This window comes from Ascaphus truei, chromosome 2, assembly GCF_040206685.1.
Source record: "Ascaphus truei isolate aAscTru1 chromosome 2, aAscTru1.hap1, whole genome shotgun sequence".
Taxonomy (NCBI): domain Eukaryota; kingdom Metazoa; phylum Chordata; class Amphibia; order Anura; family Ascaphidae; genus Ascaphus; species Ascaphus truei.
The window spans coordinates 148,242,073-148,269,043 of NC_134484.1; positions in this window are offsets into that span (position 1 = coordinate 148,242,073).

The following is a 26,971-nucleotide window of genomic DNA, read 5'->3' on the forward strand; positions in this document are numbered from 1 at the left end:
GTGTTAAAGTTATTTCTGGTCATAAATGATAACAACGAAAGGTATATGTGGTATGTCTGGCAATGTTTTTTATGTGAAAAAAATTATTTTTGGCATATCCTTAGTTGCTATTTTGATTTGGACATTGAGTGCTGGGAACACCCGCCACCCCTTTTTTTCCCCCCTTGATATTAGGGAGGAATAATGGTCCTCCTAGTTCCCTTGCGCACCTTTTGATCCTATTTTCAGCTTTTTGAGTGCTGTCTATCTTCATATTTGTTTCCATGTGCATGACAGTATTCATTACTGTCAGATTGACACATGCGCAGTAGTTACTATTAGTGTTTAGACCTGCGAGCTCTGGCGTGGGGGAAGAACTGCAGCACAGCAATCGTGCAAAATTTTGATTGGAGATGTTTTCTTTCACGGTATTTAAAGAAGGTCCCTGGTTAACAACCCCCGTGATAAAGCCCGTTTGTGTGTGAAACGCATAGGAGGTCCTACATCTCCTTTGGTGATGCTGTTTATTCAGTACATTTTTCAATTTTTTACCACCTGGCTCCCTTGGCAGTGCGCAAGCCTGCTAACCAACGCCAATGTAAGTCCCAGTAGCATGTCCCTATGCTAAATGCATACAAATGTTCTGTGAAATATACCCTGAAGGGGTTAATAAACTAAGCATAAGCTTATGTCAATTAGTTCAGTTAAAAACTGGTATATACCAGTGAAAAGACTTACATGTATGCAAGTAAAGTGAGAAGTGAGTTTACAGGGATCTTACTGGGAGCTTATATACCTTGAAAAGGAGGGACTAACCTCCCACAAGCTGCTCAATTAATTAATCACACCAAAATAGTAGTGCCCACTGGAATTGTGCTGCTAGAGATTAAACTCGGCCCAACAGAAAATATATCCATCTCCCATTATGGCACACTTTATGGTAGGGATCACTATCTGTTGTGGGGACTTTCATTTAGCTTTTGATGCATTAATGGATACAGTGGCGGCCGCCCTGAGTCTAAAGCGGCCGCCACCGCGGGTATTTTTAAACCGCGTGCAGACGCTGGCTTTTTTTTTTTTTTCAGCGCCGCAGGCTCTTCCCTTGTTCGGCGCCATTAGCGCTGAATGGAGAAACGGCCGGCGTGCAGGCGCGAGATGCGGCTGGCGCGCGGCCAATTCGGCGGCTGAAAAAAAAAGCCCCGAACAATTGCGGTTAAGCTTTAGAATAAGCTTAGCCGCAACAGTAGATCTCCATCGTATGTCACAATAGATAACTCAGAAGCTGTACAATCAACGAATGAATTAAAAGAATTTGGCATGATTGATTCATGGCGTATGTTAAATCCTACAGGTAAAGATTATACATGTTATTCTTCTCACGGTACCTACTTTAGGATTGATCATATATTTATATCCAGTCAAGCCTCACATTTGTTAACACATACAAATATAGATTGTACAGTAGAGGCAACGTTTATTCTAACATTTGCTATAAACTAGCCGGGTTACATTCTGGGTATGTGCTGGGTATGTGCTGGGTATGTTCTGGGCTAGTTTGAGGCACGTTTAAGGCATTTCTGCATTGACTAACGACCCATAGGATTAACATAGCAGGGATCCCTGGCAGTCCAATTCAGTTTGAATGGGACTGCCAGGGACCCCCGCTGTTAATCTGATAGGCCATTAATCAATGCAAAAATGCTGGGGCTAGTTTATGGAAAGTTTAAGGCATGTATTCAGAATGTACCTGGGTGTTTCCTGGTTTTTTTGGGGAATTGCCACTGGTTTTTGTTCAAATAAGAGTTGACTCTACTGTATCTCAGTATCAGATCATGCTCCTATATCGGCTTTGTTGGAAATTGTTCCGGTTTCACCAAAGACATTTTACTGGAAATTGGGTTTTAATTTATTTCAAGACAAAAATATTAAAGAGGAGATTAGAAGGGATGTAATTTTATACTTTGATTTAAATAGATCGGAAGATACTTCTCCTTCTAATGTGTGGGACGCCTCTAAGGCGGTAATTAGAGGTGAATTAATTTGTTTATCTTTAAGAATGAAAAAAAACATAAAAGTTGAAATAGATAATACTAGAAATAAATTATTGAATCTTGAAACAGAGCATAAAAGACCAGGCTCCTCCCATACATTGGAATGGGTAATTGAGACTAGAGGTAAACTCAACATGCTTTTGTCAGACAAAATAGAAAGGGATATTATGTATACGAAACAGTTTTTTTTTTATAATAAAGGTAATAAACCAGAAAGCTTACTAGCACATAAACTTAAAGAACGTCAGCAGAGAAACTTTATTCAATCCATATCCAATTTTAGAAGGCAGAAATCATATGAGGATGCGTTCAAAAGGAATAATTTTTGACTTTTATCAAAAACTTTATACTAGTGAAAAAGTTAATTTGTCTCTTATGTCTTCATTTCTGGAGTCTATTTCCCTACCTCAGATTTCAGAGGAGGTTAGGGAAATACTGGAGTGTCCAATATCAGAGGAAGAAGTGGTTAAGACCATTAAAACTTTAAAGATGCATAAAGTTCCAGGCCCAGGTGGATATACGTTAGCTTTTTATAAAAAAAAAATCTCTTTTCTTCTTACACCTCATCTAACTAATCTTTTCAATTAATTTCTAGTTTCTGAACAAGTTACTCCATCTATGATGGATGTTTCAATCTATTTACTTCTTAAGTCAGATAAGGATCCAATATTATGTTCCTCTTATAGGCCTATTGCTTTATTTAATTTAGATGCTAAATTATTTACTAAAATATTATCCATGAGACTAGAAAACTTGCTTCCTTATTAATAATGATCAATCTGGATTTATTTTAGGATACCAAACTTTTGATAACATCCGTAAAAATCTAGATTTGATTCAGTATGCTAAAAAACATAAGATAGTTTTAGCTTTGGATATAGAAAAAGACTTTGACAGAGTAGATTGGTCCTATTTGTAATCCGTATTAAGCAAATTTGAATTAGGGCCTAACATTATCAAACTCATATTAGCTAATTATAAAAAACCTTGTGCGCAGGTTTAGTTAATGTATCTTTAACGGATAGATTTTTAATTTCTAGAGGGACAAGACAGGGTTGTCCTCTTTCACCTCTTATTTTTGCTATGGTTATGGAACCATTTGTTCAAAAGATTAGAGAGGATAATCTAATTACAGGTATTGAAATGGGTCCAGCTCATTATACCATTTCTATGTTTGCAGATGACATCTTACATGTTGTTTCAAATCCAGAACAGTCTTTCAATTAATTAATAGCAGTGCTTAATATATTTAATCTTGTTTTGGATAAAATATTAATTTAGATAAATTAGAAATTCTCAATCTCACTCTTTCAAGTGATCAAATTGATTTTCCTACTAATCTCTTTCTTTTTAAATGGGCAAACATGTATATCAAATATTTGGGTATTCACATTACCAACTCTTACAATACTTTATATAAACATAACTTACAAATCTTTTTAAGGATATATATATATAACAGTATTGGTAAAATATTCATCTTTGTATTTATAATCTTGCCAATCCCAGAAATCCGTAGAAGATCCATATATATATATATATGGATCTTCTACGGATTTCTGGGATTGGCAAGATTATAAATACAAAGATGAATATTTTACCAATACTGTTATATCTTTTTCAAGCTTTACCTGTGAATATTTCCAAAGGCATCCTACATTTGATTCAATCTAAAATAATGAAGTTTAAATGGGATCATAAACCTCCTTGGGTGACTAAACACATATTATATGCCTCATTTTATATGCACAATTGTAAGTGCACATTTTATACTCTTTACATAAAGACTCTTTTTATACATAATTTATCTGTGCTATGTAGTCTCTCTATCTCTCCTTACTGGGAACATACTTTCCTTGAGCCATTGGATGGGAATCCTGATCAACACACATCCTCAAAGAATTGTGGGCAGCAGCTTTATTTGAAAGTGCCTTTAAACTTCTTGTATCCTGTGAGTAGGCTGTGTATAGAGCCAAGATACGAACATTACCACTTCATATTTCCAAACACCTGCACTTAAATTGTTTGTATTGTTTGTCTTTTTCTCCCCACATGCTCCCCCTGGATTGTATGAAAAATATCCTTATGTTTTGGAACCAGTGAAGACAGGTCCCACCAGAGGGTTTGGGCTGGGAGACCAGACTTTATATTTCACTTTATTTTGCACTATTAGACTTTCTCTTAAGTGTTGAAGCACTTAGATAATTACTTTATTGTTTATAATCACTTGATGTTGTGCGCACCTCTTTTATCACCTTCACATGTTCACTTTAAGCACCAAATATAACACAATGGCTGACTAGAGCATGGGAGATGTGTTTTAGAAAACATTACTTTTTCCTTCCGACAAAAACACTAAAAATGTACCGATATCTGGTTTCCTTTCTTATCTTATTAGGAAATGCATAACTCTATCATAACGAGACCAGATGATGCTGGGAGTTATAGTATATAGATTATAAATAAATAAAAATTCCCATATAAATGCATATATTTATACATTACTTGTCCTTGCAGTGCTATGCACTGCTGTATTTTCCATATGTATGACTCTGTTTGCTAGCATGTCATTAACAGTTATATATTTTGTTTGCTGCATCAGTTCTCATTGTTTTCTTTTTTGGGAATTGCTAGGCAGGGTATGATTATTATTTTTATATCATTTTTTTCCCGATGTGCTTTTCTCTACCCCTTTTATTTTTGGTAATACATTATTTTTTCTGGCTTTATACTGGGTCATTGATCATATACTTTTCTTCCATGCCACAATCCATCATATATCTCTCTATTAGGCATTTATGCCAGTAGGGATTTATATTATTTTGTATTGCCATTCAGGGTTATATTAAACTATTTTTGTGTCATGATTTACATTTATTTAGACACATTCTAGTTTTTTTGTGGTAACATATAGTTTATTCACTAGATCAACAGTCCCCTTTTTTTCCAATATATTTTTGATACATATATTTTGTTAGGCTGTCTTTAGTATATTCATGTTTTTAAGTTAGTGTGTCTTGCTGTTATTCTAATAAAATCTTGTTCATTTTTCTGACTCGGCAGTGCATCTGGTTCTTGCAATATAATCTTTATTAGTAGATTTTCTTTAGGTGTAATTTAAAGTGCTAACAAGGGGATTGTCTTTGTCTTTTTCATTTGTGTGTTTTATATAGTTGTTATTATCCCCTAGCACCATCAAGCTCTATACCTTCTTTAACTGATTTTATTTGGGGTTTATATTTTATTTTACCCCTATAGTCAGCATTAATTTAAGGGCTTGAGTTAACCTTTAATATTAGGTGTTGAGCAATTTCCTTTTTTGTGTGTTTTGTCTATACTTGCTTTTCTTAGCTTATGGGTTGTTAGCTCCATCTCACTATTGCAAGATTGGTTGTTAGGCCCAGGTCCATCTGCCGACTTAGAGAATGAATATTAGCAGCAACGACCAAAGGCGGTTAGCCAGTGCTAATGAGATTTTCTCAATTATAAATGAGGATATTCCATCTGAAGTAATAGTGTCCACCAGTAAAGATAAGGATAATATTCACACACTTAAATTACTTACCCCAAAAAGATTGAGGGTATGGTGGAACAAGATCGTCTTGGAAAAGTATATTTTCAATAAATTAATACCAAGGGGTCTGAGATTGCAGACTTTTCCGGCATTCCAATTCAATGATGTTAAACTAAAGGAACAATGGGAAAATACACTTAGTACCTGTTCCTTTCAGTTGATGCATATTTTAATTGCACATGATGAAAGTGTATTAAAGGACATAGCAGAACAAACAGAGTTAACATTGAAAAATATGGAAATTGAAACAACGGATTTAATTGCTAAAATAGAGCTGGAACTGTTAAAATATGAGGAGGACATTACAACTGTCAAAAAGACAAAATTTTTACGTTATTCCGCTGATTACAAAGCAAACAATGTTTACCGCTGGGAGAGGGGCAAAAAACATGGTAAAAGGAATGTGTCTAAGACTGATGTAGCTGATATCTCCCCAGGCTTCACCTCTTCTGAAGCAGAATCATCAGATACGGATGCCACACAAGGAGCAGGATCTAACTACAGAGCGCCTTTTTTAGGCAGAGGTGGCCAACAGGACAAAGCAGGAGGAGGACTCGGAGGGGACGCAAGACGTTTGCGAGACAGGCAACGTTATGGTTACAAAACAAAGAAAAAGTGACGGTATCCCAAGAGTCAGAAGAATTGATAGTTGTGAACTTGTCAGATATTACTCTGACTGCGGATCAAACTAATGTCCTTAAAAGGGGCTTATCCTTTGCTCCAACCTCAACTATGGATAAGTTTGAATGGATTAAGGACTTACACCTATTTTGCCGCAAACTTCTTCTGAGAAAATTCTATTCCAAAAGCAAAGATATCTCCATACACTCGGAAGGAGATGATGGTTGGAATATGATGGAACGTCAACTTATCTCCGATATGTCAACAGAATTTGTAGGAGATGAAGTCCCTGTCCCAAGTGAGTCCAAGATTCTAGCCCAATTTCGTCCCAAATCCACATTTTGTCCACCATTCCAGACATGCCCACAGATAGAAGTATTTGTATCCCTGGTGGCCAATGATATTTTGAAATTACCTGAACGTTCAGGGGCCAAAAATCTTACTTTCCAGGAATGGCCTGCTGTGAAATAACTTGGCAAAATGACAACGGTCGAGTTAAAACCAGCTGATAAAGGTGGCAATGTGGTGGTGTGGCCTAAGTCCCAGTATGAGCGCGAGGCTTTTAAACAATTGAGAGATCGCAATTGCTACACAGAACTGAGTGCTGATCCCACTGAAAAGTTCAAAAAAGAGCTTGACATTATTCTCAGTGAAGCCTGTGCAATGGGTACAATAACTAACAAAAATAGAGAAAGCCTGATTACAAAACATCCTATTATGGCAACTCTTTATTTGTTACCCAAGATTCATAAAAATATGACTAATCCTCCTGGGAGACCCATTGTGGCTGGTATAGGCAGTCTCTGTGAGCCCATCAGCCAATTCCTGGATCCCTTCTTGCGCCCAGCAGTGGAAGCTTTACCGTCATATTTACGTGACACTATGGACGTACTTTCTCGTCTGGATGGCGTCATGGCTGATGCCAATACTATTCTTGTCACGTGTGATGTGGAAGCTTTATATACTTCCATAAGCCACACAGATGGCTTATGTGCAGTGGAATTCTTTTTGAAAATGTCTTCATTTAGTTCAAATCTCACTAATTTTCTTTTACAGCTTTTGTCATTTATATTACATCACAATTATTTTGTGTTTAAGAGTAAATTTTATTTACAGATAAGAGGGACGGCAATGGGGGCTACATGTGCCCCATCGTATGCAAACTTATTTCTGGGTTGGTGGGAGAGGGAGGTGGTATTTTGTGAGGAAAATCTTTATCTTACTATGCATGTTTTGTTGTGGTTGAGATACATTGACGATATTCTTATTCTCTGGCAGGGTTCTGCTACAGAGCTTAGGAATTTCGTCGATGTGCTCAACCACAACAAACTCAATATCAAACTTACCTGCAAATCAAGCACTCAATCGGTGGGTTTTCTGGATCTCAGGATCTTCATTGATGAGAGTGGCGGTATTGGTACAGATATTTTTAGAAAATCTACCTCTACAAATTCAATCCTGCATGCCTCAAGCTTTCACCAGCAGCACCAGATTCGGGGCATTCCTCGCAGCGAATTTTTGAGGTTAAAGCGTAATTGCTCTACCGAGGACTGCTTCGAGTCTAGGGCTGCTGAGATGCGTACAAGATTTAGATCCAGAGGCTATAGCAGTAAACATATTCATGCTGGGTATCAGCATAGTGCAAATAGCCAACGCATTACATTATTACATCCTAAAATGAAGGCTCAGGACTCCAAAACACGTTTTATTGGTACATATAATGACAAGTGGAAAGATCTCCAGCTTATTCTTCAAAAGCATTGGCCAGTCTTATGTACAGACGGAGAATTAAGGGAGGCGGTAGGTGACAGGGTCAACATGACAAGTCGACGGTCACCTAACCTCAAAGACCGACTTGTGCATAGTCACTATATCCCCCATACAAGTGAAACCTTTTTGTCTATTAGAAAAAAGGGCTTTTCTAAATGTAACAGCTGCTCTGCCTGTAAACATATGGTACAGACCGACAAGTTTCTAAACAGTAACCATACAAAACAATATAATATTGGATACACCCTTAATTGTAAGACCAAGGGTGTGATATACTGTTTAACTTGTCCCTGTGACCTTAAATATATTGGCATGACTACACGTGAAGTCCGCTTCAGGGTCCTGGAACATACAAGAAATATCAAAACAGCAAAACGGGATTTGGACTCATTTAAAAAGATAACATCTGTAGCCAGACATTTCCTACAATATCATTCGTCTGACAGTACGTGCTTGTCAGCATTTGCCTTTGATAAAGTGGCCCTAGGCATTAGAGGTGGGGATTTGGAGAAAGCACTCCTTAAAAAGGAATGTCGCTGGATCGTTCTCCTAAACACGATGCAGCCTATGGGACTTAACGATTCCTTAGGGTTTGCTATGTTTCTGCAGCTTATTTTTGGAATCTGCATACACATGAAATATTGCAGGTCCAATGAATCGTCATAAATTTGTGAAGAAGCATGCCCTCAACCTTTCAAATTTAAATTACAAAATTATATATCCTTGCGTCTCCGCTCTGTTTTACTATTTATATTTTTAAATTAATGATTTATTTTTAATGATATAATGTGATCATCTACTCTTTCATCCATTTCATCAAATCTGCAATGTACTTTATAATAGCTTTAAATATAATATAACTCTATCCCTTTAACGTATATGTCCTTCTTTTGTCAGTGCACTGATATATGAATTGATACCTGTAACCACGTTAGTCCTTGATGTGATCAGCTGATGACGTCATCTAATACATCATCCACTGACGTCTGATCTTGCACAACTTCTGCTTCAGAGTCATCACTGTGATGGGATCACCGCCTATCCAGATGCAGCGCTATGCAATGACTGATATAAGTTTATATATGTCTTTAGAAGCTGCTAAACCAACATTAGTAGTACTGTATTGCTGACACAGCTAAGACTGTGATGAGTAGCGATGTAGACAACTTGGGATTCTGCAGCAGTACAAGTACTTTCTGAAATATGTCTGCTGCCTTTTGCCCACGATCTTGCGCAAGGTGAAATGACAGAGATTGTAAAGAATGCTAATAATTAAAATAGCGGTCCTGTTGATCCATATGTTTATAGCAGAACTACTAGTTTCTAAGGGATTTTTTCATATTGCCTGTGATCTAGGCTACTTATATGCTTTACTGTTGTGATTTTGGCTGCTGTTAGCGAAGTTGACAAGCACATGCGCACCACTGCTAATATATAGGTTCAACTTGTTCAACTTGTTGTTACCATAAGTAATTACATTATGACCTGTACTGGTGTGTATGACGCAATTGAACTTGGCCAGCATCATTAATTGGATGGGGAAATACCGACAATGCTGCAACTGATTACCTCTCCTCCTATATAACACTGCACGCCTTCACTTTAAATTTTACCACTCCGGGAAGAAGCCCACCGACGGGTGAAATGCGTTGAGTGTTTACTTTCTGACAGCCTTCATGTAATCTTTATTTGGATGGACTTGTGAAGGATCTGTTGCAGCATTTTTTATTTTCTTGATTTCTGCTATGCGCAAGCATTGGAACACATCTTCTACAACCTGATGGACACATGCCTTATGCAATCCTGCTACAGCTGAGTATTAACTCTCTTTGCTGTCTGGGCATTACTTGTCCTTGCAGTGCTATGCACTGCTGTATTTTCCATATGTATGACTCTGTTTGCTAGCATGTCATTAACAGTTATATATTTTGTTTGCTGCATCAGTTCTCATTGTTTTCTTTTTTGGGAATTGCTAGGCAGGGTATGATTATTATTTTTATATCATTTTTTTCCCTGTGTTCTTTTCTCTACCCCTTTTATTTTTGGTAATACATTATTTATTCTGGCTGTATACTGGGTCATTGATCATATACTTTTCTTCCATGCCACAATCCATCATATATCTCTCTATTAGGCATTTATGCCAGTAGGGATTTATATTATTTTGTATTGCCATTCAGGGTTATATTAAACTATTTTTGTGTCATGATTTACATTTATTTAGACACATTCTAGTTTTTTGTGGTAACATATAGTTTATTCACTAGATCAACAATCCCCTTTTTTTCCAATATATTTTTGATACATATATTTTGTTAGGCTGTATTTAGTATATTCATGTTTTTAAGTTAGTGTGTCTTGCTGTTAGTCTAATAAAATCTTGTTCATTTTTCTGACTCGGCAGTGCATCTGGTTCTTGCAATATAATCTTTATTAGTAGATTTTCTTTAGGTGTAATTTAGAGTGCTAACAAGGGGATTGTCTTTGTCTTTTTCATTTGTGTGTTTTGCATATATTTATTTGTTCTGAAATGAAGAGGTATCTGATATCAAGATGGTGTTTTTTTATTTTGTGGCAATATCTAATGTTCTTACAAAATGCTTAGATCATATAAGAGCTATGATATGGGGTGGGGGGTTATGGGAATCATCAATCATGATTGATTTAGATTATATGGATGATTTGACAGTGTTTTAAATATGTTATAAATATTGATACATATACATCATTCTACTATGTATGTTTAATTACTGTATTTATATTGTTTCACGTTATTCAAAAACGAATTAAAAGATAAAAAACAAGAGACTTTTGGAATCTCACTCATTAACCCATTAAAATGCACATTGTATAATGTACAATTACTTAACAGTTGGTATTGAATGATTTTTGTACTTATGTATTGAATACTTATTGCATCAAACATTGTTAATAACAAAGTGTTCTTTATCTAATTGTATTGTCCATTTTCTGGTTGCTGGGAAACCATAATGCTAATATTGATTAAATATTATGTGTTGTTACTCATGTGGGTTGAGAGGAAATTAAACCCGGAATGTATGTATAAATGAAGTGCTAATTAGCCCTTCATTAACTAGACAAATCACAGGTATGTATTACTACATAACCTTAGGGCCTTTGTCTAATGCTCTTACATTATCTAATTACAAGTCACCTGATTCTATTGCTGTGCAAATGTTGTACCAGGAATATAATTTTTTTATGTTGGTCTTGTAAATTGCAATACATGAGCCATCATAGAATACTAATGTACACAATTGGCTAATTAAACCATTTGTCTAACAGTGCAACTGTCATAAGTCTGGTGATTCTGTTCATTAACCCCAAACAAAAGTTTTCAAATTTAATTGGTTAAGCATCAGTTCATATATGTATATTGATGTTTGCAATATTGCAGGCTGCAGATTAGCAAAGAGGAATTTACTGACTACATCTTTCAACATAAATAATACAAATGTAGTAAGCTCTGTTTATACATTTGTAGCTAAGTCCCCTTGGGCTACTAATTCTCTGGCCCCTCCAGCAATGTAAGGCTAAGGCCCCGGTCACGGCGCTGTAATGCGCGCCCGCGCTTTTGGCTGCGCGTTCCGGCGATTCCCCAGTCTGCAGCTCACTGCAGGAGCAGAGACCGGGGGGGGGGGGCGTGGCGGAGGAGTGATGGGGGCGCGGCCATGACGTCACCTGGCAGGTTCGCCCTCATTGGCTGAACCGCCGGGGGGCGTGCCTAGCCGCTCGACGCGAGTTCCTGCTCTCAATTCTATTGAGAGCAGGAGTAGCTCTCGCGCGAGCGCTGCGGACCCCCCTCGCAGCGGGCCCGGCGCCATTGCAGGGAGGGCTCTCGTGAGCGCAGCGGACGCTGTAGCAGGCAGCGGGGGCAAGGCCTAAGTCCCAGTAAAGTGCAGGCAGTGTTGGGAGCAAATCCTGCAGGGCCTGGTTGTATTATTATATGTGTGTTACCTAATAAAGTTCAGGAGTAACCTATACTATTACAAGGGGGGGCCTATGACTGATAGGAGGCCGGCTTACAAGCCACTCCCCTGGGAAGAAGGGGGTTTCCCTTTAGAGTTTAGAGTAAGTGTTTCTGGTAGTTAGTTCTCTGCTGCCCTCCCTGCTATGAAGACGCAGCAGTGAGCTTCTCCTGGATAGGAGTGGGCTGAGGCCTTGCCCTGTTAGGGGGTAATGTATGCTAAGGAGGGGTGCTCAAGGCCTCAAGCCTGGAGTACTGCGTTCAGGGAATGAAGCCTGTGATGACTGTACTGACAAATGAAAGACAGTTATATCATCTCTGTATGATGTCTGCTGTTTGAGACTACAAGAAGAGTTGCCTATGAGGTTCATCCTGGCTGCATCAGGATCCTCATGGGCTGGAGGCACTGCGCTGACCGACAAACCATCATTGAGAGCCTGTTCTGATGTCTCCCTATACCATCGCGGAGATCTAAGGCCTTCTTTTCTACCTCAAAAGTATGCACCAGCACCAGAATACACCGGTAGCTACATGATCTCACTTAGGGTGGGGGAAAAGGTGCTACACATACGTAAGTGGAAAAGATCTTGCTATTTCTGTTTATTAGGTAAAAAAAGAAAATGTGTATGTCATGGGAGACCAAAACACTTACCACCAGGATAGCAGACACCAGACAAGGCAAGAGGTTAAAATAAAACAAGTTTATTTTGACCAAAGTCGACAGACACAGTACTACACACAGTGGGGCACAAACTCAACCAAAACAGGGAATACGGGGGGGAATCCTAACTCAACTAGATACCAGGCGCCGCTTTCAAGGCTTACCCGGTCAGCTTCCACTCTTTGTCCATTTTGGGTACTGCAGCAGTCCAAGGATGCTATTTGAACTATAACAAGTTCAAATTGACCCGCTCGCCCGTGTTCAAATCTTCGCGTGCAGGCTGAATTACCACCACTGCACCCAAAGATAGCAGCAAAACATGTTCAACTTAAGCTACACGATAACATACATAAACCAAATGATGCTAGGCCCAGGTATACTGGGTTAACCCCTGAGTATCTCTTAAGACTGGTAGGATCTCAGGCTGGGTTTAACCTTTATTAATATGAGCCGCATTGCTTCTACTGTCACAATGTACATTTGTTTTAATGCTACTCATTTGGTACAATGTACAGACAGATTTGGCCACAATGGTGTGGGAACAGATTAATCTTAGACATGTCATGTTTATAGTTGTCATGTCGTGAACAAAAAAAAATCACCCAGCGCTCTAAATGTATAAAACCTAAATACCAAGTGGGATTATATAAAAAGATAAATCTGTGCACATACTGTATGATATATACTGTGTACAACCGTGATTATTGACAATAGTACTCAATGCGATAAAAAAATATATAAAGATAACCAGTTTGCAGTTCTAAACTCAAAAGGAACCATCCTCTGAAGTTCTGGAAGTACAGTATTGATCTTGAACACAAGTGGAGCGCAAAAAACAGTAAAATACAAGAAGTAGAATATAGTGCAATACTGTATCAAAAATAATGAAAAGGGTGTTTAGGATCTCCAAAATGCGCACTCACAAAATATCCAACTATTGAAGACACATCAAACATGTGAACCTTGGTAGAATCTTCTTTAACCAGGCGTAGAATCATTCATATGTTGTATATTGGAGAGATGTGGTGTACGTTCCCCCAGAAAAAGATAGAGAGCAACAAGATGCAGCAGGTCGTATTATACAATATATTATTTTATTAATTAGTCTTCACAAATGCACACTCACAATCAGGAAATTATTTTAAGCAATATAGGAATTGAAAGGTTTAATGGAGGCTTGTAATTCGTATACGGGAGACGGATCACACCATGCCGATGAGCAGGTATGCTGCAGGACGATCCAAGCTCCTGCATCTCCTCCCCTCTCACGTTGGCTGGCGTGATGACATCTCCCCCCTCCGATTGGTGACTGCTGGTTAATGACTCAATGTTGGTTGTGAGGACTCCTGACGAAGCACGTAGCGAAACGCATTGAGTCTTCAATCAGCAGTCACCAATTGGAGGAGGGAGATGTCATCACGCCAGCCAACGTGAGACTGGGAAAGGCAGGGTGTTGTAAATCCGTCCAGTGGCCATGGACTATAATGGACTATAATAAAGGGTGCATGGGCTCAATATGGACATGCACACCAACTCGTTAGCAAGGCTGCTGATCGAATTGACCACCAAATATGGCTGTTTTGCTGAGACCAAATCAGAACCAGTGTTTAGCCACCACTCAACTCACCGCAAGGGCATCTCTCCGCTGGTTGCTTTGCCGCCATGGTAAGCACTTAATTCATCTTACCTTAACCCCCCTAATCCTAACCCTTAATACTAACCCCTACCCTCAAAACCTTAACCCTTATCCTAAAATACCTTACCTTAACCCATTTCCCTAAACTCCTAATCCTAAAAAACTCAACACTTTACCCTAATCCCATTTTCTAAAAGCCTTAATCCCTTACCTGAATCCTCTACACTAAAAACCTAACCCCTTACCCTAAAACCCCTATCCTTAACCCCCTACCCATACTGCTTATCTTATTAGTGAAACAGCAGGCAGCTCAATGTCCAGCAGCAGAGCAGCTGTGGCGAAGGGTCACTCAGTGGCCAAATACCAGAAGACCACTTGGTAATGGTGAGACGGCCAAGACCAAATGTCCAATTCTGACCTGACACTCCATTTCCATCACCTCCCTGTTTTGGTGGTGACTGTATTGGATTTGTATCTCCAGGAACCAGCTTTGGCGGCGTTGCTTTGAGCAATGCCCAGACAACTTGTTTCTATTTGGACATGAAGGTGCCACACGTGATGATGCTGCCAGCAGAGGCACACAATGTGCCTTTGCTTCAGCTATATCCCTGGGGATGGCCTTCAAGTGTAATAGTACAGTACCATCTCTTCTGCTACAAGTAAGATTTAAGTTTAGAATATTGCTACTTACATTTAAAGATGTGAACATACATTTACCAGCAACATTTTAAATGTACTTAATTGTCCCTCGCATGGTCTTTCCATGTATATTTAAATAATGTTTGACACTGATTCTGTTATATCTGCCAAGTTGCAGAACGTGTACATCTTTTTGAAAGGTCTACACTTCAGGACCCAATCGTCGATCTGTGATTAAATTATCCTTTGCTTGAAGACCGTGTGAATACTGTATTTTTTTTCTTCTCAGCATACCACCTGGAACCCAGGTCCTGCAAGCACTATCGCAGTATACCAATAATTTAAATGTGAGTGCTCCTTCTTTCTTTTTCAAGTGGTACAACGTGATATATTGTTTGTAAAGTGAGCTTGAAACTTACAAACCCTGACTGATTCTCTAGTCAGTATGGGCCATAGTTTTGTGTTGAAAGATTCTCTTTCACACAACTTTATGTTCCAATGAGAAATATGAGAATTGTATGTTTGTGAGTACCACATGGATCTGATCTTATTTGTGACTAATAAGGCACCACTGTTGCTTTGCATTTATTGCATGTTGTCTTAATTACGTGTTGGTATTGCATCTTTAAATGGTTACATGTATGACAGCTACATCAAGTTCAATAGCATGTTGGTGTTAATGTGAGTGTATAAGTTGGCTAAAAATGATAATGTAGATGCAGTAGGGTGTACATTTTTTCAACAATATTTAGATAATATGGGGGGAAATGGTAGATACTTTGCACTTTTATGATTTGATGATTTTGAGGGTCATGTAGCAGTAGTGTACATTATTCTACCCGGTGTTAACTCACAACTTGGATAACTGGATTGGCTGGACCAAAAATAGCATCTCCATTCATGTCAGAATACTCACTGGCCTCAGGCTCAGACTCACTGTGTCAAATATCCCACTCACCTTGGGGACCATAGACTATATCATAACAGAAAAAGGAGCGTAGCCTATCCTCCATCTGAATGAGGTGCAAGGGGGGAATGGAGGGACCACCTCTCATGGCAGCTGCATGACGTTGAGCCTCTGACGTTTTTTTCTTTTACCTTCCCTTTTATATCAGAATATCTCTTTCTGCAGTTCTCTGTGCATTGCTTAGCTCCTCCCAGACAGGAGACATACAGTAGGCACAGATATCCTCCCAGATTCTGCTTTTCTCTGAGTTTTTTGTCTACGCTGTGGATATCAGCAGAAATGTAGAGCTAATGTTACTATAGGTGACTCCAGCTATAGACTATGAATTGTGTATCAATAAAATGTCACGACAAATTAAAAAGTATCAGAGTGTCAGAGATTGGGGGCAATCTAAACCTTGCAATTTGAAACACAGAATACAGATTTTTTACTAGTTTAATCTGTGGGCAAAGTCGCAGTTACTAGAATATGCTCCAAGGTCAAATGTCTTTGTCACCAGTTTTGAAGACATGGATTACTAGTGTTTTCCTAGGTCTTAGGGATTTGGCTGGAAGACAAAATTGAGGTTAGTAGGGAAGCAATTACATAGTTACATAGTAGAAGATGTTGAAATAAGACATGCGCCCATCAAGTTCAACCTATGCAATTGATTTAGCAATGATGGGGGCACCATGATGTAGGAACCTAAATTGCAATTGGTCAGGCCCACATTGATTGTTTAGTTTTAAGAGGTCCTGTACAATCTCCTCTTCAGACACTGGGTTAAATTGAATGAGTATTGATGAGTACAATGAGGAATTTTACGTACATACAAAATATACTATTGCTGTATTCAAATTGCTCCGAAGATGTTTTTGGTGGTCACAGCTTCCGCAGGATATTGCTCTATTCATTTGAAACTTGTGCGCAAATGAAACAATGACTAGTAGGATTACTACAACCGATTGACTGTCCAAATCAATCCTGGATCTGTATCTCTGTGCACTTTATCGTAGAATTACCTCCCTCTGAGGGTGCTACAGTAATTCTAACAGTCATCAATTCCTTTTCTAAACCTGTTCACTTTGTACCTCTTCCTCGTTTGCCCACAGATCAAGGACTGACGAACATTTTCTTCAAAGAAGTATATAGTTTACATATACTAGTAAGATAATTTCGGATGGAGGATCCTAATTAATTTCCTGTTTTTAGTCTGAAATGTGATTAATACTGCATATTCAAAAAGCACTAATGTCTGGCTATCACCCACAGTCTAACGGACAAACTGAACATCTGAACCATACCTTGAAACAGTATCTTCTGTGTTTTACTAACACACAGCACTCAGACTAGACTAATTTTCTAGCAACCGCTGAATTATCTTAAACAATTCTCGACATCTATATATATAAAACTCAAAATCTGTTTGTCTGTGGGTTTGTGCGTGCTCCCATTGGCGGACTGTGGGGCGGGCCTTGGCTCTCATTGGCTGTCGCCGAGGCGGGGTGATGTCACGTCCCTCCCGTCCGACCCCACAGTGACCCACCCCCGAGCAAAACAACAGTGAGCCGCCGAGCAACCCTCCTGCCCGCCGGTCCAGGGGACTAAGGGGGGACTGGATTTGTGAATGGGGAGGGACTGGACCTGCGAACAAGGGGGGACCAGAGCGAGCCGCTACGCAACCCTCCTGCCCACCCCGCAGCGGGCCGCTGCGGACAACTCGCCTTCCCCCCAGTGAGTGACCTTCCGACAACCAAAACCACTGCCGAGCAACCCTCCCATCTGCCCCCGCAGTGAACTGCCGCCGGGCAACACTCCCGCCCGCACCAACAGTGAGCCGCCAGCAACCCTCCCGCCCGCTGGTGAGTAGTGAGTAGTACTCCAGGGGACTCAGGGGGGACCGGAGCTGTGAACTGGGAGGGACCGGAGCTGTGAACGGGGGCGACCGTAGCTATGAATGGTGGGGGGGGACCAGATCCATGTGAAGGGGGGGACCCAATTGATGTGAACAGGGGAGAGAGAGAAGGGGGGGAGAGAGGGGAAGGGGGGAGAGAGGGGAAGGGGGGAGAGAGAGAGGGGAATGGGGACAGAGAGAGAGAGAGGGGGGAGCGGAGAGAGAGAGGGGGGGAATGGAGAGAGAGAGAGGGGGAGCAGAGAGAGGGGGAGCGTAGAGAGAAGGGGAGCGGAGAGAGGGGGAGCTGAGAGAGAGGGGGAGTAGAGAGAGGGGGGAACAGAGAGAGAGGGGGAGCAGAGAGAGGGGGGGAGAGGGGGAGCGGTAAGAGTGGGGGGAGTGGAGAAAGAGGGGGGAGCGGATATTTATAAACATATAAAACATGAAATCCCAGGCAACGCCGGGTATATAAGCTAGTGAGTCTATACATTGTAGTCCATTCTTTGCCCCCTTCGCATACTACATAGATGCTTCCATCTGAAAAGGAATGGTATCCAGTCCTGGCCCTTTCTCATCCCTGTTATCTATGATACAAAAGGTTCTCCAGAACAATTCAATTGCCTCAGGCAAAAAACAGATACACAAAGTGTGCTGCCATAAATCATCATCGAATGCTCGCTCCTGTGTATCAACTGAGTGATCAGGTGTGGTGGTCTTCCCAGGTCATACTTTAAAAAAATGTTTGTTCCTAATTTATAGGACCACTCTCTGTCATTCAGAAAATGAACCCTGTGGCCTATCCACAGTCTCCTACAGGTACCAGATTCCAGGAGGATACATCCGGTATTTCATGTATCCTTGTTGAAACCCACCATAGAATACACCTTTTCTAATAGAGTTTGGAGACCCACTGACCTTTGTTCAAATCTGAGGACAACCTGAGTTTGAGATCCAGGTGATCTGCGATGCTAAAAGAGTTGCAGACGTCTATTCTACCGGGTATATTGGAGGGTCTACAACCGGGAAGAGTGGTCCTGTATTGTATAGGTCCTCAGTAGACAGCTATACTGACTTCCCACGGCCTATAACAAGGCACCTGTCCTGTCCTCTATTGCTTCAAACCAAGCTTGCTATCCTTGAGGAATGTTCTCTGTTTCACTGCTGCTTCTTGTGAAAACCTGGTATCGATTCCAATTTGTCCTATTATTCTGTTGCTTGTTCCGTGCTCTTACCTTTGGCTTAATCCCAGGACATACTTGAAAACGAAAGGTAACTCTCAATGTATTTATTCCTGGTAAAATATTTTTTAAATAAATCGACTACTCTTTTGTATATCGACTGCTCTGAACTTGGATCATCTGACTACTCGTCAGCCTGCTCCTTCCAGAACTCTCTGCTTAAATTGCACTGTGGATCAGACTCCTGATTCCAGCTACCATTGAGCATCCCTATTGTTGCAGTATTACAGACTCTCTCCCTGGATTCTCCTTCGAACCTTGACAGTGTGTTGATATGAAATGTATTATAGCAGGAATCCTGCACATTTTTATTATTGATTGTATTACAGAATTTGAACTTGGGTTTCCTCCAGAGATGCGCTGCGGTATTTTCAGCCCCATGGGACCTCCTCGTTCTTGAGATACAGTTTTAATAGTTGATGTTCTTGCTGTAAATTAAAAACTGGCGCTGCTGGATCTGTGGGATTGGATGGCCATTTTGAATTCTTGAACAGAAGTTGAAACACTGGCAACTAAAACGGTAACTATCTTGGGAACCAGAGTTACACAAGAAAAATGTGTTAACTGGCATTAATACCTGGGTAGCACCATCTTTAAAAATGCTGGCAGTTTCTTCCTCCACTAATTAGCTCCACTATTATAGCAATAAATAATTCTTAAAGCCTCCAGTGCCAAAGTGTTTCACATCATATTGTCAATCTATAGCGATTTAAAGGGTAACTTTAAACATCTCAGGGAGTATTGCATCAAATGTGTGCTGCCATAAATTCCAATTTAAAGAGCCGTTCTGTCAAAGGCATCTCAATATCAGTGTATAAACTCGTTACTTTGCATTAGAGAATTGCATTACTATGCTACAGTACAGGCATACCCCGCATTAACGTACGCAATGGGACCGGAGCATGTATGTAAAGCGAAACTGTACTTAAAGTGAAGCACTACCTTTTCCCACTTATCGATCGATGCATGTACTGTACTGCAATCGTTATATACGTGCATAACTGATGTAAATAACGCATTTGTAACAGGCTCTATAGTCTCCCTGCTTGCGCACAGCTTCGGTACATGTAGGATGCCGGTATTGCTGTTCAGGACGTGATGACAGGCGCATGCGTGAGCTGCCGTTTGCCTATTGGGCGATATGTACTTACTCGCGAGTGTACTTAAAGTGACTGTACTTCAAGCGGGGTATGCATGTATACTCTTCATCCTTTTATTGTTGGAGACACCAGGATTGCTGAGTGTCCACCGATGGTAGTGGGGAAGACAGGACAGGCTTTTGGATATAGAGCTCTCATCTTTTTCTGCGTGCAGCGCCTCCATTCCCAGCAGGCTCCATCAGTGCTGGGTACAGTCCCTGCAGGAAAACCATCTGGCACACCCCTGATAAACTGCAGTCACAGGCAGGAGTATAAAAACAGCAACTGGTCTTTATTGAGTACAGCCGTACACATCAACAATGCCTTTTCTTCTTTTCCCCGGACTCAACCCCCAGGGCTTGAAGCCACAAAGGTTTGTCCCTGACTCCCATGCTCCCTGGTTGAATATGGGGTAGCTGTTCACACTCCCCCTGAGGGAGGAATCTCTCTCTTCCCTGAGGAAGGAGAACTCCCTAAATTTGGATCTGCAGCCCTTTTTGTACACAGGGGAGGATCCTAGGTCTGAGCCCCTGATAGGGCAGTACACAGGCCTTAGGCCCACCCCCGCTGTCACTCAAGGGAGTTGTTTACTGCTACAGTAGCAAGGGCATAGACATGAACCTAACACTGCCTGCGCTGGTACCAGGGTTTAGGTGTTAGGTAGGGCAAATTAGTAGCCCAGGGGATACATGGCTGCACACTCCCCCTGGTGGAATCTAATGCCCTCTCTGAGAAATCAATACATTACCATCTTTATTGATAGCAGGGTAATAGAACTTGGACATGATAAAACATTATAACATCATGGATACACCCGGATCCCTCCCTAACATGGAGAATCCGTACTCATTTTAATAATAGTGCTTGGGATCAGGCTTGCCAACATTCAAAGTATAGAAAAAAAGAACAAACAGCGAACAACTCATAGTGTAATCAATTCAAATTATATTGCAAAAGAGTGAAGGGGGTGATAAATGCACGTACTGTAAAAATTATGTTATCAGGCACTACATGAATTTTGGCACATGTTACCAACTGAAGTCAGGGTTCAAAGAGGTTCCTCGTCCAAACGACAGCAGGATCTAGCATCCACCGGTGATCAAGAGAACCCGGCAGCCACGGACGCTTTCCCAGCACACCGTCTGTTCTCCTGATATATGTCCCGGCTGTGTATCAGATACCCCACTCAGCAGCTGCTTGAGTTTAGCAACCTCTGGTCTTCTCACTAATGTCCAACACTGCTTACTCGATCCGGTATTAAATCCGGCTTAGGATTTGCTGCAGTCGCCCGATAGACGTCACTCGAACCACGTCATGGAGTGATAGTCAGATATATTTTGGGAAGGAGCAGTGTAGAGGCAATAGAACGCTGGCTATAATAGCTTAATAAAGCTCAATAGTGCTCACACAAAAATAGAGTTGTTAACCCCATAAACACACATCCTACGCGTTTCATTATAAACTTCTTCAGGGATATCTGCCAACCTTCCTGCCCTCACTATCTGGTACAGTGACCGAATAGCAACTCTTATGGCCCCCTTCTGATACAGTATATATTCGAACCGGTCCATAGAGATGTTCTGGCCTACCTTCAAGACACTCATTAAGTATGACATTTTTTCATCATTGTAATAATATGCCTCTACACAGCGGGCAGCTAAATTGTCTAGCTCAGCATTTCTTAGCCATTCCTCCGCCTCTCTCATAATGGGTTCAGGAACATAAGGGTAGTCATAACCGTGTTATTTCCTGTAATGTTGGACCACGATATGATCCGCCTGGCTATTTTTGGTTAAGCTCTGCCCACAGGCTTGCCCCTCCTGAAGGAGTTACCATCTCTTGTCTTATATCCTTACTACAATCCTTAAGGATCTTGCCACGTTTGTCAGGAACCGCTCTTTCACATGCTGCAGCTTCTCTGGTGGGGAAAGTGGTTCCATGCTAGGCAAGAGTCCCCTAGAATGCTCCACACGTGGGCAGTCCAGATATAGCACACTGAGGCTCCCTGTGCTGGGGACCACTTTAGTATTCACTGTAGTTCCTCAAATGGAGTTCTTGGCTGCGTGATGGTCAAGCACCACTCCTCGGACACTACTCGCCATACTGTGAACACCCTCCATTTAGACCGTGATGCTATAGTGCCCTTTACACCTACTAACACATGCAATAATGGTAATAACTGTACCCATAGTTTACACTGACCCAATATGTGTTGGTTCCCCCAAAGTACTGAGGGTGCCGTGGCACTAATAACCCTGGCGTCCTGTCCCAGCAATTCCCAGCAATTCCCTCCCGTGTGAGGTAGCGTTACCCCCTGTGGATGTAGGTGCACATTGAGTACCTGCCTGGGGACACCAGTATCCATGTGCTGTTTGGCATAGTGAGTTGGAGCGGGTCCCACGCAGTGGGCATCCAACACAAATCCCCTCTCTCCTCAGGGTCCTGATCTGCCCCGTGGGGTGAGCTCCAGCCGGAGGGTCTCACACAATGTCTCTGGATCCTGTGACCTGGTCTCAGGTAACAGGGCACCGTGTGGCTGTCGGTCACAGGTGCATAAATAGCAATAAGGGGAAGAGTCTCTATCTGGGGCCTTTCCTGCAACACTCCTCTACTGGTGTCTCAGGGCCTAACTGGGGCCTAGGGACAAGTTCTAGGCCTAACCCAGGAAGGACTGCTCCCTAGACACTACCTTCTCCATCCAGACTGACTTGTGGGTTTTCCATGCACGGAGGATATCCTGTTCCTCATAGTGCTTGCATACCATTGGCTGGTACAGTCCCATATTCTGCAGTCCCTCCCTCTAGGGATTCTGGGACTTTTAGTCCTTCAGCTGCATCTGCAGAGCCGTCCTAAGATGGCCACCGCACTCCTCACACTGTGCATGCGTGCCTCTCCGCATTGCACATGCGCGATAACCAAAATGGCCACCCCCACACTCCCGATAGCGCAGAGCTCCAGTCAACTAGTTGACAGCTCCCCCGCACCAGAGGCAGGGTAAAGGGACTCGGCTACACCCCTAAAAACCTAATGTAAACACCTAGTGCTAATGTAAAGTGCGGTACCCCATGCCACGCATGTTTTCTCCCACAACCCCCCAAAAAACTGAGGATTTAATAATGTAATGTACTGTAGTCATGGTTAATATTTTTTTCATGTGTAGCGATGTGTAGTCATAATGTACTGTAAGGTACTGTACTCCATGCCATGTCCTTTCTCCCCAAACCCTCCAAAACTCAGAATTGCATAATATATGATGTGATTGTAAATATTGTTTATTCTCTCTTTCTTTACAGACCAAGATGTCCAAGAAGAGCCAGCCAGTGCAAAGAAGAATAAGAAAAGAAGATTCTAAATTCGGAAGAAGAGGCGATGTTGTATTTTTTTATTATTCATTTTAACTTTATTATCCTGTACAAATAAAACATTTCATTCTTGAAAAATACTTTTAGGTGTGTTCATGTTTTAACTGTTTAGATACTCTTACAGTAGTACTATACATAAAGTACTAAATACATTTACATATATTGTACTGCACCGACACACTTTATTCGAGCAAATACCCAGTATGTACCTGGCAGATACCTGGAATGCGCCGCTCCTCACCTCTGACAAGCCCTGTTGTGTTTGCCTTCCCAGCCTGGGTTCATGCCTGGCTGACGGGCGGCTGATCTGTTAAATGATAATGATTAGGATTTAATAGGCTGCAATGCTTCGCGTGTCTACCAGATGGCATAAATTCATGAATTGTAATGCAGTATATATATATATACTGTGCAGTATTGCAGCCAGCGGGAATAAAATGCTTCAATCCCTGCCTGGAAAATACCTCAATGCACTCGGGCAGAAAACAGTCACAAACCTCAATACACCCGGGTATACCCGAATTCGTGGGACTAGCCGAGCTCGAATAAAGTGTGTTGCCAGTGTATATAAATATCTCATTGACATACAGTATATACTGTATAAAACTAGAGAATAAAAGTTGGTTTAACTGTTTAGATACACTTACAGCAGTACTACTGTAGTGTCACGTGTGCTCACCACAAACAGGACTAGACTGCGGAGCTGAGGTGGGGATATATATATAACCGCCGCCCTACAACCACGGAACCAGGTCCAGAGTGCAGAGTCACGGATGTCCAATAACAAGCCAAAGTCCAGGGGTACAGAAGAGACAGGTCCAGGTACAAGCAGAGGGTCCCAACACCGGTCAGGCAAGGCACAGGAACAGGCAAGATACAGGAAGCAGCGAGCACAGCACATAAGCAAGTGTTTATGCTCAGCAAGTTGTACAGGAACTGACAGGGTATATAAAGGAGGAGGCACCAATCAGGAGGTAGCAGAAAGATGACATCAGACCCAGATTGGAAGCTAATAGGAGGAAGCAGGATTGGTTGCAGGTGAGAAACAACTGATGTGTGTTTTGGAATTAGCTGCCACGCGTTGTGTGCGTGCAGGGGGAATGCGGCGTGGGGCGAGTGCTTCGCCAGCGAGAGTTGGCGCCGTGCCGATGTGACGAGAGCGTGCCTCCACGGGTTCACTGTTGGGTTGGTGTGCCCGCGCAGACAGGTGTTGGCGCACCCGCGCAGACAGGGGTCTGCACGCTGCAGTCATTGCTGTGTGACACATGAGGGAGATGGAGCTTAGCAGCGATCCTGACATGTAGACATCTAGCGACTCCATGAGGAAATGTACTGTACAGTACTATAATTCATGCAACTAGTGTATCTTACTGTACAATAATTTTATTCTCAGCCAGGTTCCATAGTGACATGCATGAGCAGAAATGCGATGACACGCATATGCGTTTCAACAAGGTTCCATTGTAACATACACATGTTTTACATTTGGAAGAAGAGGCGACGTTGTATTTTTGTATTATTCATTTGAACTTTATTATCCTGTACAAATAAAATATTTCATTCTTTAAAAATACTTTTTGGTGTGTTCATCTTTTTAATCTTAAAATTACAATTACACACACTGGAAGTACTGTACGGGAATAAAAGACAGGTTGGATTGCAATTAGATTTTTAAGACAATAACTCGCGATCGCCCACTTGAGTTTCTCGACGGAATTGCAGACAACGCTAAAATTACATTTTCTGCAACCGATCAAAACACTAGTAAAATCGCATCTAAACGCAGGGAAATTTCAAGAAATCATGCACCAAGACCGGTTGTGCCAAAGAATTAAAGCAGAGCAATGGTCGGATAACGGCCGCTGCATCTGTATATCACTATTAAGAACACATATCCAATCACTACTACTACTACTACTAATAATAATAACTGCTCTTTAAATCACACTTGCTGTTCCTTTACAGATGTTCTTACAATTTGGAATGTAACTATGTTTCAGGATGCTCAATATCATGTCTTGAGAGCTCCTGAGGCTTATTCAATTTTTCTTCAACAACGAGAAAGGCAGAGGCAAGGGCAAGTGCGGTTGTTTCATATAAGAAAACATTTAAGAATACATTTCGTATGAGAATACATTTATTTAACATGACTGAAGACACCTGATATATACTTCACCCCTACCCTTACTTATTTGACTCTGCTCCCTAGGTACAGTACCTGGGATTGGTAATTTACCCTATACTGTATATCTCATTAACCCCCTATATAGCAAACAACCTACTCATTTAGAGTGCTGCTAGTCAGCTTTTTAATGTTATTGTTCTCATTGTATACCAATATTGCTTATATTTTAAGTTGTGTATTAAAAGTTAAGTTTGTATACAAATTAAGTTTACCTTTGTACAACAATTTCATACAACTTACCCATCTGTGTGCATCTTCACAAATAGGTGTCTTTGTTCTTCTTTGTGATTTCAAAGCAAATAATCAATATTTACAATTATTCCTAAAAGATTTAGTGTGGTTATTAGACAAACATTGATTGTGTCTTATTTTGTAATAACCATTTTATTTTATGATTTAAACAGAAAAGCAATAGGTGTACAGTATACTAATTTAGTAAGTTTATTTTTATTCTCTATTGGTGAATCATTTTCAAATGACTCTCTTGCCTTGGACTTGTAGGGTCTTCCTGTAAAGCTTTTGTGAGGCACGTTATTACACTGTTTGCTAGATGCTGGATCATTTGCATATCTATATATTTCCTGGCTGCCTGTTAGTTTTTACTTGTTTCTGTTTCTCCAGTACAGGGTATAAAGTTTACACTGTATGTGTGTTTCTAAGTAACTGTGTAATATGACATTGTGTGGAATCTTGCTTTTGGAAGACTGTTGCAGTATGTGTTAACATATACCCAATCATTTTTTCTATCAGGTTTAACACTTGTGATTATACACATCTTATTCTGACTACTTGGAAAGATCTGTGCCATACCTGTGAGATGTGAGTTATACTGTAATTGAGTTTCATCATATGGAAGTTGCTCAGTATAAGAAGTATTACATTGTACAATGCTTAAGATGCACTTCGTGGGTTTATGGTGCACTGGTACATTTGTGCCATTCCCAGATAAATGTAGCAAAACATGAAAATCCTTTATGTTCTGTAGCATTAGACCAGTTGTGAGCGAACTCCATGCGCTGCACCCCCCTACCTTCTCTCCTCCTCGGTTGAGCCCCCCTCACCTCTAATGTTGAGTCAAATGACGCCCCCCAGTTTGCGCACCGCTGTATTAGATAATACTGTGTGCATTTTTTTCAAAACTCCTAATGCAATTTTGAATTATTTTTTTTAGTGATCATTGTGACAGTAATGGATAGCTGGCCTTCATAATAAAGCTGAAGCCCGTCTGGCTGCTCCTAAAAAACGGGGGTCAGGAGCTGAGAGGGTCAGCTCTTGGGTGTAGCAATGGACC